This window comes from Anopheles funestus, assembly GCF_943734845.2.
Source record: "Anopheles funestus chromosome X unlocalized genomic scaffold, idAnoFuneDA-416_04 X_unloc_36, whole genome shotgun sequence".
Lineage (NCBI taxonomy): Eukaryota > Metazoa > Arthropoda > Insecta > Diptera > Culicidae > Anopheles > Anopheles funestus.
Genome location: NW_026045161.1, coordinates 187,345 through 205,000, shown reverse-complemented (window position 1 = coordinate 205,000; position 17,656 = coordinate 187,345).

Below are 17,656 nucleotides of genomic sequence, written 5' to 3'. Positions count from 1 at the left end.
GAGCCTCCTTCCACGACGCAGGAAACTCGCCTCGCTCGAGCAGCTGGTTGTACACGTCCACGAAGACCTCCGGGTGCTTCCGCATCGCTGCTTTTACCGCAGTGTTCGGGATGCCGTCCAACCCTGGCGCCTTGGACGACGCCATCCGCTCAGCCAGTAGCAGGACCTCCGAGCTCGTGACCGGCCTCAGAGCGACGTGTGAGGCGGTGCTCGCTTCGATGTCCGGCCACTCGAACGCTGGATGCTCCGGGAACAAGGCGTCGACGATCGGACCAAGAACAGCGCGGTCCGTTTCCGGTGGCGCCCGGCCGCGAAGCTTCGCTCGCACAACCTTGTACCCAAGACCGAACACCTCAGCCTCGACGCCGTCAATCAGCTCTTGAAGGCTGCTCTCCTTGCTGTTCTGGATACTGGCCTGCAGCAAACGACGACAGTCCTGCAGTCCGGCAGACGTCGCAGCACGCTCCGACGGTTGAGCCCGGCGATGGGCTGCCTCCGCTGCTTCGCACTCTTCCCTCAAGCGCTCGATGTCCGGAGACCACCAGTACACCTGGGGCTTGCGGTGGAAGGTAGCCCCGTGTACTCTCTCCATGGTCTCATCGCACGCCCGAGTGAGTCCGCCAACCAGCCCCTCCGGAGTGTCGACCTGTCCGAAGCGGCCGACTGTGAGGGCGATGTCAAAGCTCTTCCGGACGAACTGCGTCGTCTTCCACCGAGTTCCGGCATGCCTGGCTGTCCCGTCACTGGCTGCTGCTTGGCTTTGGTGCTGCTGGCCACGTCGCTTGTTCCGTTGACCCGGAACCTCCACCTGAAACTCGATGTACTCGTGATCGCTGCCGGAGAAGCGGTTAAGCACGCGCCATGAGTCCGGCCGCACAATGGATTGGCTGGCGAAGGAGACGTCGATGACGCTTTCCCGTGCAACCCCGTTGCCCTTGAAGGTGGGCACGTTGCCACGGTTCAGCGTCTGCAGCGCCAGCTGCTCCACCACGCTTAGGAGCTCCTGCCCCTTCCGGGTAGTGCGCGCACTCCCCCACTCCTCGTTCCAGGCGTTGAAGTCCCCAGCCAGGACTGATGTTGTATGTCCCACCAGCGACACCTCCACCGCACCAAGAAACTCCTCGAAGTCATCAAGACCGCTGCTGGGCGACACGTAGCAGCTGGCGAACGTAACTCCCGCTATCGTGGCAACCACCAGTCCCGGGACGACGCTTCCCCACAGACGCTGGATGGGGTAAGCCCCCGTTGCGACGATCGCCACGCTCAACTCCTCATCAACAGCCCATCGCGGATCATCTCGAGGCGGCCGATACAGCTCACAGGCAAGCACCACCTGAACATCCATCTCGCGAGCCGTCTGCATCAGCAGGTCCTGAGCTGTCCTGCTCCGCCCAAGGTTGATCTGCAGCACCTTTAGCGTCGGCACGTCAGATGCCCGACCGGATGCGGACCGCTGCACACGGCACAGCACACCTCCGCCGTGCAGCTCTTCGCCTGATGATCCGGCTTCCCGCAACGAATGCAGCTGGCCGAGCGGTCGACTTCGCTCGTGCATGCTGCCCGGACGTGTCCCATCTCCAGACACTTGTAGCAACGTTGCTGCCGCGTCTGCATTGGAGCCACCTTCCGGATCAGGCAGGACGTGTACTTGATTTTGACAAACTTCCCGTCCAGCTCCTCTGCCGCCTTCGTTGTCACCCGCGCTATCGCCACCTTCGTGCCGTCCCACGCTGGTCGCAGCCGAACCGAAGTCTCCTCCACGGTGTGCTGGCATAGCTCGGAGAGTGCCTTCGCCACGTGTGTCTCCTCCGCTAAAGGGTCGACCGCGTCCATCCGGATGTCGACCGTGGGAGTCACCAATCGTGCTGATGCCGGCAGTTCCGCCTTCGCGCACACGTCTTGGATGCACTGCAGCACCTCTGCAGCGTTCGCGCTCTCCTTCAGCTCCATAACGAGTCGGGAGCGTGTGGTGCGTCGTCCGACTCCGAGGGCCTCTGCGTATTTCACCATCTCTGGAGCCCCACGCACAACCTGGTAAACCTCGGTCCAGGTTTGTCCCTCGGCTGGAGCAATCTCAATTGCGTCCGGCTTGATTTTGCGCTGCCGTTGACGCCCTCCGCCTCGCCGTGTTGCAGGCTGGCTACGCCAGGCCTGTTGCCCCTGCTGTTGTTGGGGCTGCTGTGACGATGGTCCTGCAACCGCCTGTCGCTGGACCTTCGCCCGTTGTTGTGGCAGCTGCGGCCACTGCTGCTGCTGCTGCTGCTGCGTTCTCGCCGGTTGGCGTGCCGGCTTACGGCGCACCACCTCAGTCCAGGAGTCGCCTTCCTGGTCCGAAGACGGCACCACCATAGCCGTCGCTGCACTCTGCTGACGCTGTTGCTGCTGCTGCTGCTGCTGCTGCCGCTGCTCACGATGTTGCTGCTGCTGCTGCTGCTGCTGCTGCTGCTGCCACTGTTGCTCCTCCAGCTGCCGTTGTCCATGCATCTGCAATGGACGTCGCGGCATGGGGGTTGGCGGGCTTGCGGATTGCCGGATTGCCTCTCCTGGACGCTGATGTCCAATCACCTGCGCGATGAGCTCATTGAGCGCATCACGATCACGCTGGTGAGCCACACGGAGCATCGCTATCTCCGCATCCGCCTTTTCTTCGCGCCGAATGGCCTCTAGGCGCGCCTCCTTCTTAGCCTCTTCGAACATCTGACACATTCGAATTAGCTCCTCATGCAGCTTCTCGTTCTGCTTCCGCATCTCCTCATATTTCCGCTCCATACTCTGCAGAGCCTCCTGCAGGAGTTTCAGCTCTACAGCAGCAGGCGAAGCCGTTGATGAGGAAGACATTGGTAGTCGCTGGACAACCACCCTCGGTTCAACACCCGAGGCCGCTCCTGTCTTCGCGCGCGAATCCACCGACGCAGCACGCATCGACGTTCGGGTGATCACCATTTCTTTGCTGCTCTGCGTGGGGGGTGGGTGGGAGGTGGGCGGAGTGGTGGAGACTCAACGCCCCTCCTCCAGACCTTTCGAATGATACCCCGCACCGATGTCCTACTTGGCGTGGGGAGGTTTTTCCTTCCTGAGGGGGAGGGGGTGGATATGGGAGGGGCGGGGGGGTGACGAAAAGATGCTCCTCTCCGAGACCTATCCAACGATACCTCGGACGTCCCTCTAGCCCGAGGGGTTACCGAGATATCCCACTTTGAAGAATTTGCCGAAAGTTTGATAAGTCGGTGTTGGAGTTCGATAACACTTATCAAACTACTTATCAAACTTTTTAGACCCCTATATCTCCGGAACCGCTTGTCCGATCCGGGCGTCCGGCAGCTCCCCAGAAAGGAAATTTTGTCCTCTTTTGAAATATTTCAAGGTTGAAATATTTCATGAAATATTTCGTGAAATATTTCACGATTTCCAGAAAAACGCCTGTAGCTAGATGGTCCAAGTGGGGTGGGCTATGGAATATTTCTCCTGGCGACACTAGCGCCACCTGTGGGTCCAACTCGTACTAACCTTGTTTGTTGACCGAACCGGAAATGGAAATCCGGATTTTGCAGGCAGATAACTCCGGAACTAATCGTCTCTCCGGAACGGCAGACCACTCAATCGAAGCGGGTCGTTCCCACTTAGCCTTCTGGACACTTAACTCCGCGACTCTACTTGTACGTAGTCCTTCAAAAATGAGAAAACCTAAACGCACTTCCGGTTTTCCGCATACAACTTCCGCTATTCCGACCGTACACACTCGCTCAAATTTTTGTTGGATGCGCCTCTGCGAGACGCGTCTTTTGATGCGTCACTTTTGAAAATCCGTCAAGAACTCACCGAGTTATTCACCAAAAACTGACCCGCGAAAAACTCCCCCCCCTTGGCATGTAGGAATGCCAAATTTGGCCACAGGGCCCAGGGCCAGAATCGGGGGTCGGCCACGTGGAACCAAAGTCCTGGCACTCTTGGTTTGGCCGCTATTTTGAGATTCCGGTTTGATATTCACACACTACTCCTGTGACGTCACGGCACCTTATGACGTCACGCGATTTCCTCAAATGGAAATCCGAATTTTGCAGGCAGATAACTCCGGAACTAATCGTCTCTCCGGAACGGCAGACCACTCAATCGAAGCGGGTCGTTCCCACTTAGCCTTCTGGACACTTAACTCCGCGACTCTACTTGTACGTAGTCCTTCAAAAATGAGAAAACCTAAACGCACTTCCGGTTTTCCGCATACAACTTCCGCTATTCCGACCGTACACACTCGCTCAAATTTTTGTTGGATGCGCCTCTGCGAGACGCGTCTTTTGATGCGTCATTTTTGCAAATTCACACGGGAGCGCTCCAAAAACACGTCCGTTCACTTCGGAGGTTTCGCTCAGACTACAGGGATAACTGGCTTGTGGCCGCCAAGCGTTCATAGCGACGTGGCTTTTTGATCCTTCGATGTCGGCTCTTCCTATCATTGTAAAGCAAAATTTACCAAGCGTAGGATTGTTCACCCTTTCAAGGGAACGTGAGCTGGGTTTAGACCGTCGTGAGACAGGTTAGTTTTACCCTACTGGTGTGCATTGTTTGTCGCTATCTTAACGGAATTCCGGTGCAGTACGAGAGGAACCACAGGTACGGACCACTGGCTCAATACTAGTTCGAACGGACTATGGTATGACGCTACGTCCGCTGGATTATGCCTGAACGCCTCTAAGGTCGTATCCAATCCGAGCTGATAGCGCTTCTTATACCCATTAGGTGGTCGTAAGCTAGCGGGCCTAACAACCCTCCGAGAACCGTCCGTGCTGTCCATTGGCACACTGGCGTCTCATCCCCGCTTACTACTAGGCCGCAAAGGGCGGGTTCGCGCTGCACGTGTTAGTACCATACATGTTGGGAACACCGGTGGACGAGCTTGCCGACTGTGGATAGCACTAGTTTCGACACCTACGACCGCCCGCAAACGACGGGACTACAGGCTGGGAGCTTCAAGTTGTAGAGATGCGTTCGCATCGATCCTCTCAGGCGACCCATGCTTGGTGGTTAGTGCTTGCGCGTGCGCGCCCCGTGTGTGCTGGAATTGGCCAACCAGTGCACATTGGTGGTGCGTACCGTGACTTGCACCATGTGACGAGAGTGTTGAAGAACACTGTGTGGTGACTCTATGCCTATGTGATGGGGTGCTTGTAACACACGACCGAACCGACGGCTCGTTGGATGGTCACGACAGTGTGGTGCAGGTGCGCCCATGTGTAACGAATACATTGAGTGCCGTTGGAGGTTAGCGGTTGGTTGGTTGCATGCTACAACTTCGCGTTGTACATGGGCTGGCCGCTGCGCTTCCTTCGGGTTGCCACTTGATGTTGATAGGGTTGATGTATTGTGTTCGTTGACTTTTGGTTCATTCCAAAAGTCTTCGGACTTAGATTATTTTACAAGTGTCGGCGCTCTCGGACCGAAAATAAGAAGACAACTAAGAAGAAAAAGAGAAAGAAGCTAATAGTGGAAAGTATTCTTCTTCAAAGAAGGAACAAAAATTTTACAACTGTTGAAAAATTTCCTAAGTCCAAAAAATTTTCTAAGTCCAGAAAATTTTCTAAGTCCCACAAAATGGAACATGATGAAGAAGATACAGAAGTTGAAAATTTTTCTAAGTCCAAAAAATTTTCTAAGTCCAGAAAATTTTCTAAGTCCAAAGTGTTGGAACAATTTCCAAAGGCCCATAGGTTGCACTGAATTTTCCTAAGTTGGCCACAAGTACCCATGAGGTATCGAGAAGGTTCACCCGAAGGACATAATATGTCCCAAAGTACCGATAGAGTACCCACAAATAGCACCGCGTTGGCCTAAGTTGGCCAAAAGTACCGATAGAGTACCCACAAGTAGCACTGAGTTGGCCTAAGTTGGCCAAAAGTACCGATAGAGTACCCACAAATAGCACCGAATGGGCCTAAGTTGGCCAAAAGTACCGATAGAATACCCACAAGAAGCACTGAGTTGGCCTAAGTTGGCCAAAAGTACCGATAGAGTACCCACAAATAGCACCGAATGGGCCTAAGTTGGCCAAAAGTACCGATAGAGTACCCACAAGAAGCACTGAGTTGGCCTAAGTTGGCCAAAAGTACCGATAGAGTACCCACAAATAGCACCCAGTTGGCCTAAGTTGGCCAAAAGTACCGATAGAGCACCCACAAGTAGCACCCAATTGGCCTATGTTGGCCAAAAGTACCGATAGAGTACCCACAAATAGCACCGAATGGGCCTAAGATGGCCAAAAGTACCGATAGAGTACCCACAAATAGCACCGAGTGGGCCTAACATGGCCAAAAGTACCGATAGAGTACCCACAAGAAGCACTGAGTTGGCCTAAGTTGGCCAAAAGTACCGATAGAGTACCCACAAATAGCACCCAATTGGCCTATGTTGGCCAAAAGTACCGATAGAGTACCCACAAATAGCACCGAATGGGCCTAAGATGGCCAAAAGTACCGATAGAGTACCCACAAATAGCACCGAGTGGGCCTAACATGGCCAAAAGTACCGATAGAGTACCCACAAGTAGCACTGAGTTGGCCTAAGTTGGCCAAAAGTACCGATAGAGTACCCACAAATAGCACCCAATTGGCCTAAGTTGGCCAAAAGTACCGACAAGAAGCACCAAAGAGGCCCGAGTAGAGCGAAATATGGGCCAAATTGAACATTTGAAAATTTTTACAAGTCCAAAAAATTTTCTAAGTCCAGAAAATTTTCTAAGTCCAAAGAGTTGGACAAATTTCCTTAGGCCCAAAGGTTGCACTGAATGTTCCTAAGTTGGCCATCAGTACCCATGAAGTATTGCGAAGGTTCACCCGAAAGACACAATATGCCCTAAAGTACCCACAGAGTACCCACAAGTTGCACCCAATTGGCCTAAGTTGGCCAAAAGTACCGACAAGTAGCACCAAAGAGGCCCGAGTAGAGCGAAATGTGGGCCAAAGTACCGAGTAGTTGCAACAAATGCCCAAATGGATACCAAAATGTGGTACCAAGCACCTAACTGTTGCAACAAATGCTAGCTTTCTGAGCAAAAGCTGTGGACCAATTTCGTAGAAGAACCGCCTAGGCGAAAAGGCAAAAATCGCCGAAGCTGGCCCGCTCGCAGAGCTCGCGGGCCAGGAGATACTCATAGGGCGCTTTACTAGAGTGGGGAACTTGAGAATTTTTGTGTCCGAGACTTTGGGCAACTTCGCGGCCGCCCCCTTAAAGTAAAAGATTTTCTCTGGGTGCCTAAAATTCGCAATTCCCGCAAAGTCGGGAAGACGTTAAAGTTTTTGCCCAAAAAATGGCCATCGATTTAAGGTGATTTTCCAATAAGAAAATGTTTCCTAAAATGAATTTTTTCGAATATTTCCAAAACTAAGCGTCGGAGCACATGGCCGTGGAGGAACTTTTGGTAGCTTTTGGCAAGGGCTATCGGATGAAATAATGCGAAAGGCCATCGGAGCAATATTGGATTAATGCGGGCCCATAAACGTACCTAAGAAGTGAAAATTGGTACCATGGCCCCAGGTTGCAAGAAATGCTTGAGTGTTAACCATCATCGGTACCAAGTACCTAGGTTATATCGAGTGCGTAGATGGAAGTCGGTACCAAAGGGAAACCTTCCTAGGCTAGGTGCACGCAAGTGAGTATGGATCGATCAGTAGAAAGATGGGAAGCCATAGGAAACCTTCCTAGGCTAGGTGCACGCAAGTGAGTATGGATCGATCAGTAGAAAGATGGGAAGCCATAGGAAACCTTCCTAGGCTAGGTGCACGCAAGTGAGTATGGATCGATCAGTAGAAAGATGGGAAGCCCAAGGAAACCTTCCTAGGCTAGGTGCACGCAAGTGAGTATGGATCGATCAGTAGAAAGATGGGAAGCCATAGGAAACCTTCCTAGGCTAGGTGCACGCAAGTGAGTATGGATCGATCAGTAGAAAGATGGGAAGCCCAAGGAAACCTTCCTAGGCTAGGTGCACGCAAGTGAGTATGGATCGATCAGTAGAAAGATGGGAAGCCATAGGAAACCTTCCTAGGCTAGGTGCACGCAAGTGAGTATGGATCGATCAGTAGAAAGATGGGAAGCCATAGGAAACCTTCCTAGGCTAGGTGCACGCAAGTGAGTATGGATCGATCAGTAGAAAGATGGGAAGCCATAGGAAACCTTCCTAGGCTAGGTGCACGCAAGTGAGTATGGATCGATCAGTAGAAAGATGGGAAGCCATAGGAAACCTTCCTAGGCTAGGTGCACGCAAGTGAGTATGGATCGATCAGTAGAAAGATGGGAAGCCCAAGGAAACCTTCCTAGGCTAGGTGCACGCAAGTGAGTATGGATCGATCAGTAGAAAGATGGGAAGCCCAAGGAAACCTTCCTAGGCTAGGTGCACGCAAGTGAGTATGGATCGATCAGTAGAAAGATGGGAAGCCATAGGAAACCTTCCTAGGCTAGGTGCACGCAAGTGAGTATGGATCGATCAGTAGAAAGATGGGAAGCCATAGGAAACCTTCCTAGGCTAGGTGCACGCAAGTGAGTATGGATCGATCAGTAGAAAGATGGGAAGCCATAGGAAACCTTCCTAGGCTAGGTGCACGCAAGTGAGTATGGATCGATCAGTAGAAAGATGGGAAGCCATAGGAAACCTTCCTAGGCTAGGTGCACGCAAGTGAGTATGGATCGATCAGTAGAAAGATGGGAAGCCAAAGGAAACCTTCCTAGGCTAGGTGCACGCAAGTGAGTATGGATCGATCAGTAGAAAGATGGGAAGCCATAGGAAACCTTCCTAGGCTAGGTGCACGCAAGTGAGTATGGATCGATCAGTAGAAAGATGGGAAGCCATAGGAAACCTTCCTAGGCTAGGTGCACGCAAGTGAGTATGGATCGATCAGTAGAAAGATGGGAAGCCCAAGGAAACCTTCCTAGGCTAGGTGCACGCAAGTGAGTATGGATCGATCAGTAGAAAGATGGGAAGCCATAGGAAACCTTCCTAGGCTAGGTGCACGCAAGTGAGTATGGATCGATCAGTAGAAAGATGGGAAGCCATAGGAAACCTTCCTAGGCTAGGTGCACGCAAGTGAGTATGGATCGATCAGTAGAAAGATGGGAAGCCATAGGAAACCTTCCTAGGCTAGGTGCACGCAAGTGAGTATGGATCGATCAGTAGAAAGATGGGAAGCCATAGGAAACCTTCCTAGGCTAGGTGCACGCAAGTGAGTATGGATCGATCAGTAGAAAGATGGGAAGCCCAAGGAAACCTTCCTAGGCTAGGTGCACGCAAGTGAGTATGGATCGATCAGTAGAAAGATGGGAAGCCCAAGGAAACCTTCCTAGGCTAGGTGCACGCAAGTGAGTATGGATCGATCAGTAGAAAGATGGGAAGCCATAGGAAACCTTCCTAGGCTAGGTGCACGCAAGTGAGTATGGATCGATCAGTAGAAAGATGGGAAGCCCAAGGAAACCTTCCTAGGCTAGGTGCACGCAAGTGAGTATGGATCGATCAGTAGAAAGATGGGAAGCCCAAGGAAACCTTCCTAGGCTAGGTGCACGCAAGTGAGTATGGATCGATCAGTAGAAAGATGGGAAGCCATAGGAAACCTTCCTAGGCTAGGTGCACGCAAGTGAGTATGGATCGATCAGTAGAAAGATGGGAAGCCATAGGAAACCTTCCTAGGCTAGGTGCACGCAAGTGAGTATGGATCGATCAGTAGAAAGATGGGAAGCCCAAGGAAACCTTCCTAGGCTAGGTGCACGCAAGTGAGTATGGATCGATCAGTAGAAAGATGGGAAGCCATAGGAAACCTTCCTAGGCTAGGTGCACGCAAGTGAGTATGGATCGATCAGTAGAAAGATGGGAAGCCCAAGGAAACCTTCCTAGGCTAGGTGCACGCAAGTGAGTATGGATCGATCAGTAGAAAGATGGGAAGCCATAGGAAACCTTCCTAGGCTAGGTGCACGCAAGTGAGTATGGATCGATCAGTAGAAAGATGGGAAGCCATAGGAAACCTTCCTAGGCTAGGTGCACGCAAGTGAGTATGGATCGATCAGTAGAAAGATGGGAAGCCATAGGAAACCTTCCTAGGCTAGGTGCACGCAAGTGAGTATGGATCGATCAGTAGAAAGATGGGAAGCCATAGGAAACCTTCCTAGGCTAGGTGCACGCAAGTGAGTATGGATCGATCAGTAGAAAGATGGGAAGCCCAAGGAAACCTTCCTAGGCTAGGTGCACGCAAGTGAGTATGGATCGATCAGTAGAAAGATGGGAAGCCCAAGGAAACCTTCCTAGGCTAGGTGCACGCAAGTGAGTATGGATCGATCAGTAGAAAGATGGGAAGCCATAGGAAACCTTCCTAGGCTAGGTGCACGCAAGTGAGTATGGATCGATCAGTAGAAAGATGGGAAGCCATAGGAAACCTTCCTAGGCTAGGTGCACGCAAGTGAGTATGGATCGATCAGTAGAAAGATGGGAAGCCATAGGAAACCTTCCTAGGCTAGGTGCACGCAAGTGAGTATGGATCGATCAGTAGAAAGATGGGAAGCCAAAGGAAACCTTCCTAGGCTAGGTGCACGCAAGTGAGTATGGATCGATCAGTAGAAAGATGGGAAGCCATAGGAAACCTTCCTAGGCTAGGTGCACGCAAGTGAGTATGGATCGATCAGTAGAAAGATGGGAAGCCATAGGAAACCTTCCTAGGCTAGGTGCACGCAAGTGAGTATGGATCGATCAGTAGAAAGATGGGAAGCCCAAGGAAACCTTCCTAGGCTAGGTGCACGCAAGTGAGTATGGATCGATCAGTAGAAAGATGGGAAGCCATAGGAAACCTTCCTAGGCTAGGTGCACGCAAGTGAGTATGGATCGATCAGTAGAAAGATGGGAAGCCATAGGAAACCTTCCTAGGCTAGGTGCACGCAAGTGAGTATGGATCGATCAGTAGAAAGATGGGAAGCCCAAGGAAACCTTCCTAGGCTAGGTGCACGCAAGTGAGTATGGATCGATCAGTAGAAAGATGGGAAGCCATAGGAAACCTTCCTAGGCTAGGTGCACGCAAGTGAGTATGGATCGATCAGTAGAAAGTGGGAAGCCCATTACCAAATGCCCTAGTGAAGACCGTAAACGAATATCATGAACCGAGAAGGAGCACCAAATGCCCTAGTGAAGACCGTAAACGAATATCATGAACCGATAAGGAGCACCAAATGCCCTAGTGAAGACCGTAAACGAATATCATGAACCGATAAGGAGCACCAAATGCCCTAGTGAAGACCGTAAACGAATATCATGAACCGATAAGGAGCACCAAATGCCCTAGTGAAGACCGTAAACGAATATCATGAACCGATAAGGAGCACCAAATGCCCTAGTGAAGACCGTAAACGAATATCATGAACCGAGAAGTAGCAACGAATGCCTGAAAATGTACCAAGTCCTCGGTATAGAGTAACGAGAGTTAACCGCCGTGATGTATGCAATGTGGGCAGCCATTGCATGGGTTCTGGACTTGGTTCGCGAATAACTTTTTTGCTAGACATCGGACAAAGTTGACGTGGAAGAACGAAATGTAGCATTTGATGCCACCTATCCAAAACTTTTTCAAGATTGAAGATCCGATCGATACAGCCTGAGTTATAGGCAAAAGTTGGTGCAAAATTGAGCATTTTTAATGGTGAAAAATCGGTACTCCTCGAATAGCTCCTGTTGGAAGCATCGGACCACATGGTCGTGGAGGAACATATTGTAGCGTGCGGTGTCAAGTATCGACACCCAAAACCGCATGTCCGATGGACGGAAAATGACCAAGTTATAGTGAAAACTTGGTTGCACCAAATTCCCGAAGAAGTGCAACGAGAAGGTGAATGCGCAGGTTGTTCGTCGAATAGCTCCGGCCACAGACATGGTAGCGATTAGTGGTGCATGGAAGAAATCTAGCCACAAGTGCCATCTACCCATGGCCAGAAGACAGTGTGGCCATATCTTGGATACCGGCGGAGCTATGGGGCAAATATGGGCCAAAAATGGTGCAAGTTGGACCAAAAATCCGACCAAGTGCGCGAGGCGCTTTCGTGAATAGCTCCGGCCACAGACATGGTAGCGATTAGTAGTGCATGGAAGAAATCTAGCCACAAGTGCCATCTACCCATGGCCAGAAGAAAGTGTGGCCATATCTTGGATACCGGCGGAGCTATGGGGCAAATATGGGCCAAAAATGGTGCAAGTTGGACCAAAAATCCGAAAAAGTACCTAGGTAAATGCGATGGTTGTTCGTCGAATAGCTCCGGCCACAGACATGGTAGCGATTAGTGGTGCATGGAAGAAATCTAGCCACAAGTGCCATCTACCCATGGCCAGAAGAAAGTGTGGCCATATCTTGGATACCGGCGGAGCTATGGGGCAAATATGGGCCAAAAATGGTGCAAGTTGGACCAAAAATCCGAAAAAGTACCTAGGTAAATGCGATGGTTGTTCGTCGAATAGCTCCGGCCAGAGACATGGTAGCGATTAGTGGTGCATGGAAGAAATCTAGCCACAAGTGCCATCTACCCATGGCCAGAACAAAGTGTGGCCATATCTTGGATACCGGCGGAGCTATGGGGCAAATATGGGCCAAAAATGGTGCAAGTTGGACCAAAAATCCGACCAAGTGCGCGAGGCGCTTTCGTGAATAGCTCCGGCCACAGACATGGTAGCGATTAGTGGTGCATGGAAGAAATCTAGCCACAAGTGCCATCTACCCATGGCCAGAAGAAAGTGTGGCCATATCTTGGATACCGGCGGAGCTATGGGGCAAATATGGGCCAAAAATGGTGCAAGTTGGACCAAAAATCCGACCAAGTGCGCGAGGCGCTTTCGTGAATAGCTCCGGCCACAGACATGGTAGCGATTAGTGGTGCATGGAAGAAATCTAGCCACAAGTGCCATCTACCCATGGCCAGAAGAAAGTGTGGCCATATCTTGGATACCGGCGGAGCTATGGGGCAAATATGGGCCAAAAATGGGTAAAATTGTACGGTCCAAAGCCAAGGGTAAATTTTTTTATTCCTCTAATAACTTCTAGCACAGACATTGAATCGGTTGGTGATGTATGGATGAAATGTAGCAAACAGTTGGAACTACCCATAAAATCTTAAAGATTGACGATCCAATGTATAGAACCGGAGTAATGTGCGATACTTGGTGAAAAATCGAGTGAAAAATTAGCTATAAACTGTTTTTGGCCCATAACTCGAATACTAGACATCGGAAGGGGGGGTCGTAGAACGATTTTTTGTTGCCCTATCGATTCCCTATCGAACGAGCAAAAGTTGTTTTTTTGACCAAAAAGGACCCCTACTCTAGTAAAATTGGCCTGATTTTACTAGTCCCCGGTACCCGTACAGGCAAAATGAGCAAAATGCTCAAGTATGAATGGTTTTTGGCCCATAACTCGAATACTAGACGTCGCAGGGGGGTGTCATGGAACAATTTTTGGTAGCCCTTGAAATTATCTATCGAATGACATATACTTGATTTTTGGCCAAAAAGTTCCCTAGACTAGTAAAAATCGCATCATTTTACTAGAGTCGGGTACCCTGGACGAAAAACCGCTATAATTGCGGTTTTTGGCTAATAACTCGAATACTAGACGTCGCAGGGGGGTGTCGTGGAACAATTTTTGGTAGCCCTTGAAATTATCTATCGAATGACATATACTTGATTTTTGGCCAAAAAGTTCCCTAGACTAGTAAAAATCGCATCATTTTACTAGAGTCGGGTACCCTGGACGAAAAACCGCTATAGTTGCGGTTTTTGGCTAATAACTCGAATACTAGGCGTCGGAGGGGGGTGCCGTAGAACAATTTTTGGTAGCCCTTGAAATTATCTATCGAATGACATATACTTGATTTTTTGACCAAAAAGTTCCTAGACTAGTAAAAATCGCATCATTTTACTAGAGTCGGGTACCCTGGACGAAAAACCGCTATAATTGCGGTTTTTGGCTAATAACTCGAATACTAGACGTCGCAGGGGGGTGTCGTGGAACAATTTTTGGTAGCCCTTGAAATTATCTATCGATTGACATATACTTGATTTTTTGGCCAAAAAGTTCCCTAGACTAGTAAAAATCGCATCATTTTACTAGAGTCGGGTACCCTGGACGAAAAACCGCTATAATTGCGGTTTTTGGCTAATAACTCGAATACTAGACGTCGCAGGGGGGTGTCGTGGAACAATTTTTGGTAGCCCTTGAAATTATCTATCGAATGACATATACTTGATTTTTGGCCAAAAAGTTCCCTAGACTAGTAAAAATCGCATCATTTTACTAGAGTCGGGTACCCTGGACGAAAAACCGCTATAGTTGCGGTTTTTGGCTAATAACTCGAATACTAGGCGTCGGAGGGGGGTGCCGTAGAACAATTTTTGGTAGCCCTTGAAATTATCTATCGAATGACATATACTTGATTTTTTGACCAAAAAGTTCCTAGACTAGTAAAAATCGCATCATTTTACTAGAGTCGGGTACCCTGTACGAAAAACCGCTATAGTTGCGGTTTTTGGCCAATAACTCGAATACTAGACGTCGGAGGGGGGTGCCGTAGAACAATTTTTTGTAGCCCTTGAAATTACCTTTCGAATGATATATAGTGGTTTTTTGGTCAAAAAGTGACCCCGAGACTAGTAACCCTCCATACACAAAACCGCCTAAAAAGTTTTGGTTTTGCAAAATTTTGAAAAGTGCGTCAAAAAAATTTTTTCAAAAAGTACCAAATCGTGATCAGAACTCACTATAGACCATAAAAAGTGAAATCCGATGGTCATTTGCAACACTTGGTCAATCGAGAAAAATTTCACTTTTTTACTAGAGTCGGGTACCCTGAACGAAAAATCGCTCAAGTAATGGTTTTTGGCCAATAACTCGAATACTAGACGTCGGAAGGGGGTGTCGTAGAACAATTTTTTGTAGCCCTTGAAATTACCTTTCGAATGATATATAGTGGTTTTTTGGTCAAACAGTGACCCCGAGACTAGTAACCCTCCATACACAAAACCGCCTACAAAAACTTTGTTTTGAAAAATTTTGAAAAGTTCAAAAAAATTTTTTTTTCAAAAACTACTAAAACGTGATAAGAACTTACTATAGACCATAAAAAGTGATATCCGATGATAATTTGCAAAAGTTGGTAACTAGTAAAAAATTTCACTTTTTTACTAGAGTCGGTGCAACGAGAAAAAAAAAGTCCGTGATGGAGAAAAATGGCACGTTTTCCACGCCTGTACGCTTTCGTTTACTATATAGGGGGTAGGTGAGCCAGAAGCATGAATTTGACTGAGTACGTATCTTTATGAATTGGGCCCTTCTAAATCGATTGAGACTACCCCCAGGACGATCGGACGACTGCTTCTGGCTCAAAATGTGGTTTTTAGATTTTGATCGTCAATTATGAGAGAAAAAATCGATTAGAAGTAAAGATACGAAATGCTTGGTCTAAGTTGGGAAACGACTTCGGATATTTGTTGGACGTTGTCGTAGAAGGTCCGAGGACCAAGGAAAAGTGATTTCCAAGTGGATTTATGCACTATTAGTCGATGGTAAGATGTGAAATTAGTAGAACTTACCATACAGTTTGCGAAGTTGAAGCAATCGGTTGGTGAATATGGTACTGTCTGTCCAATTTGGTGGTTCGGAATGAGTGAAACGATGTTGATGATGGATAGACGTTCCGATTGCCCCCGATCGGGGAACATATAGTGGTCTTTAAGGTCCAAGTACCTATGTTTTGGTAAGCAGAACTGAGAGTTAAAGGATGAAAGTCGGCCATTCCTAATATCATCCTATCGGTGGTTCGCGAGTTGTTTGAGGACCGGAGCAGCTCGCGATGAAACGGTCCTAGGGTATTGGTTATCCATCCAAGGAAGAGTAAATGCGATCCTAGATGTGTGTCGTTGGCCGTTCTACCGGTATCGCCTATCGATGAGATATCGACGGGCATGCCTTACTCGAAAGTTGAATTCTAGGATCGATGGTCAAACAGACCTATGAGCGATAAACCAAACTGAACACGTATTGATGTCGGCTTTTCCTATCATTTGATGCCGCAGGTTGTTTAGGGACCGGAGCAACTTGCGGCCGAGACGGTCCCCGGGGGTTTCTTTCTCCAAGGAGTGGAAACTATTAAGCAAGAGTTGTAGCAAGATACGATCCTCTGATGTGTCGTTGGCCGTTCATGCGGTATCGCCTGTCGATGAGATATCGATGGGCATGCCTTACTCTACCGACCTTCTAATTGAGAGTATTAATCAGGGATCGATGGTCAAACAAGACCAATGAGCGATAAACCAAACTGAACACGTATTGATGTCGGCTTTTCCTATCATTTGATGCCGCAGGTTGTTTAGGGACCGGAGCAGCTTGCGGCCGAGACGGTCCCCGGGGGTTTCTTTCTCCAAGGAGAAGAAACGATTAAGCAAAAGTTGTAGCAAGATACGATCCTCTGATGTGTCGTTGGCCGTTCAAGCGGTATCGCCTGTCGATGAGATATCGATGGGCATGCCTTACTCTCCCGACTGGATTACTGAGAGTTTAATCAGGGATCGATGGTCAAACAGACCAATGAGCGATAAACCAAACTGAACACGTATTGATGTCGGCATTTCCTATCATTTGTCGCAGGTTGTTTAGGGACCGGAGCAGCTTGCGACCGAGACGGTCCCCGGGGGTTTCTTTCTCTAAGGAGTGGAAACGATTAAGCAAAAGTCGTAGCAATAATCGATCACCTGATGTGTCGTTGGCCGTTCTTGCGGTATCGCCTGTCGATGAGATATCGATGGGCATGCCTTACTCTCCTGACTGTTTAATTGAGAGTTATAATCAGGGATCGATGGTCAAAAAGACCTATGAGCGATAAACCAAACTGAACACGTATTGATGTCGGCATTTCCTATCATTTGTCGCAGGTTGTTTAGGGACCGGAGCAGCTTGCGACCGAGACGGTCCCTTCCCGAAAGATGGTGAACCGAGTCGTCTGGCGTAAAAACCGGACGACTCTAAAGGGCTTGACCCTTTCAAGTGAGCGATAATCACATTCTACGCTCAGTTCGACAGCTACAAGGCAATCACTCGCTATGTTCAGAGCTAATACATGCAACATGCCGGCATTGTTTCCACCGACGCATGGATTCAAGACTGGTGCACTTATTAGTTAAACCGTTCGCCTCCGGGTGTTTCGAGTTCAAGTCTGGATGAGGATTGATCTTGCTGGTAATAGCTTGAGCCCCTGAATAAGGGGTCGAAGCGTACATCTTGAGACCATGTACAACATATTACCAAATCGGCACCATGGGTTCGGGTGCAAGTGATGTAACCGTGAAAGATGTTGAGCAGCCCAACATCGGTTTACACACGCATAATAGGAAGGCAGCGCTGTCGACTGGTCAGTCGTGTAAGAAGTGTGCATTATCGATCACAAATATATTGGTGATCTGTAGGTTGCGCATACACCATGCCCGGTGTAAAGTGCCGTGGTCCCCCCCGGGGGGCTGCATCAAACCGTTCGCCACGCGAACTACCCAATGGAACGAACTCGATGCATTTAATAAGAAGAAGAGATGATAATGAAACACGGTCGATTAAAGAGTTGAAAACGTTGAAATACCTATAAGCAAGTCTTAAGTTGGTGGTGACCGTTA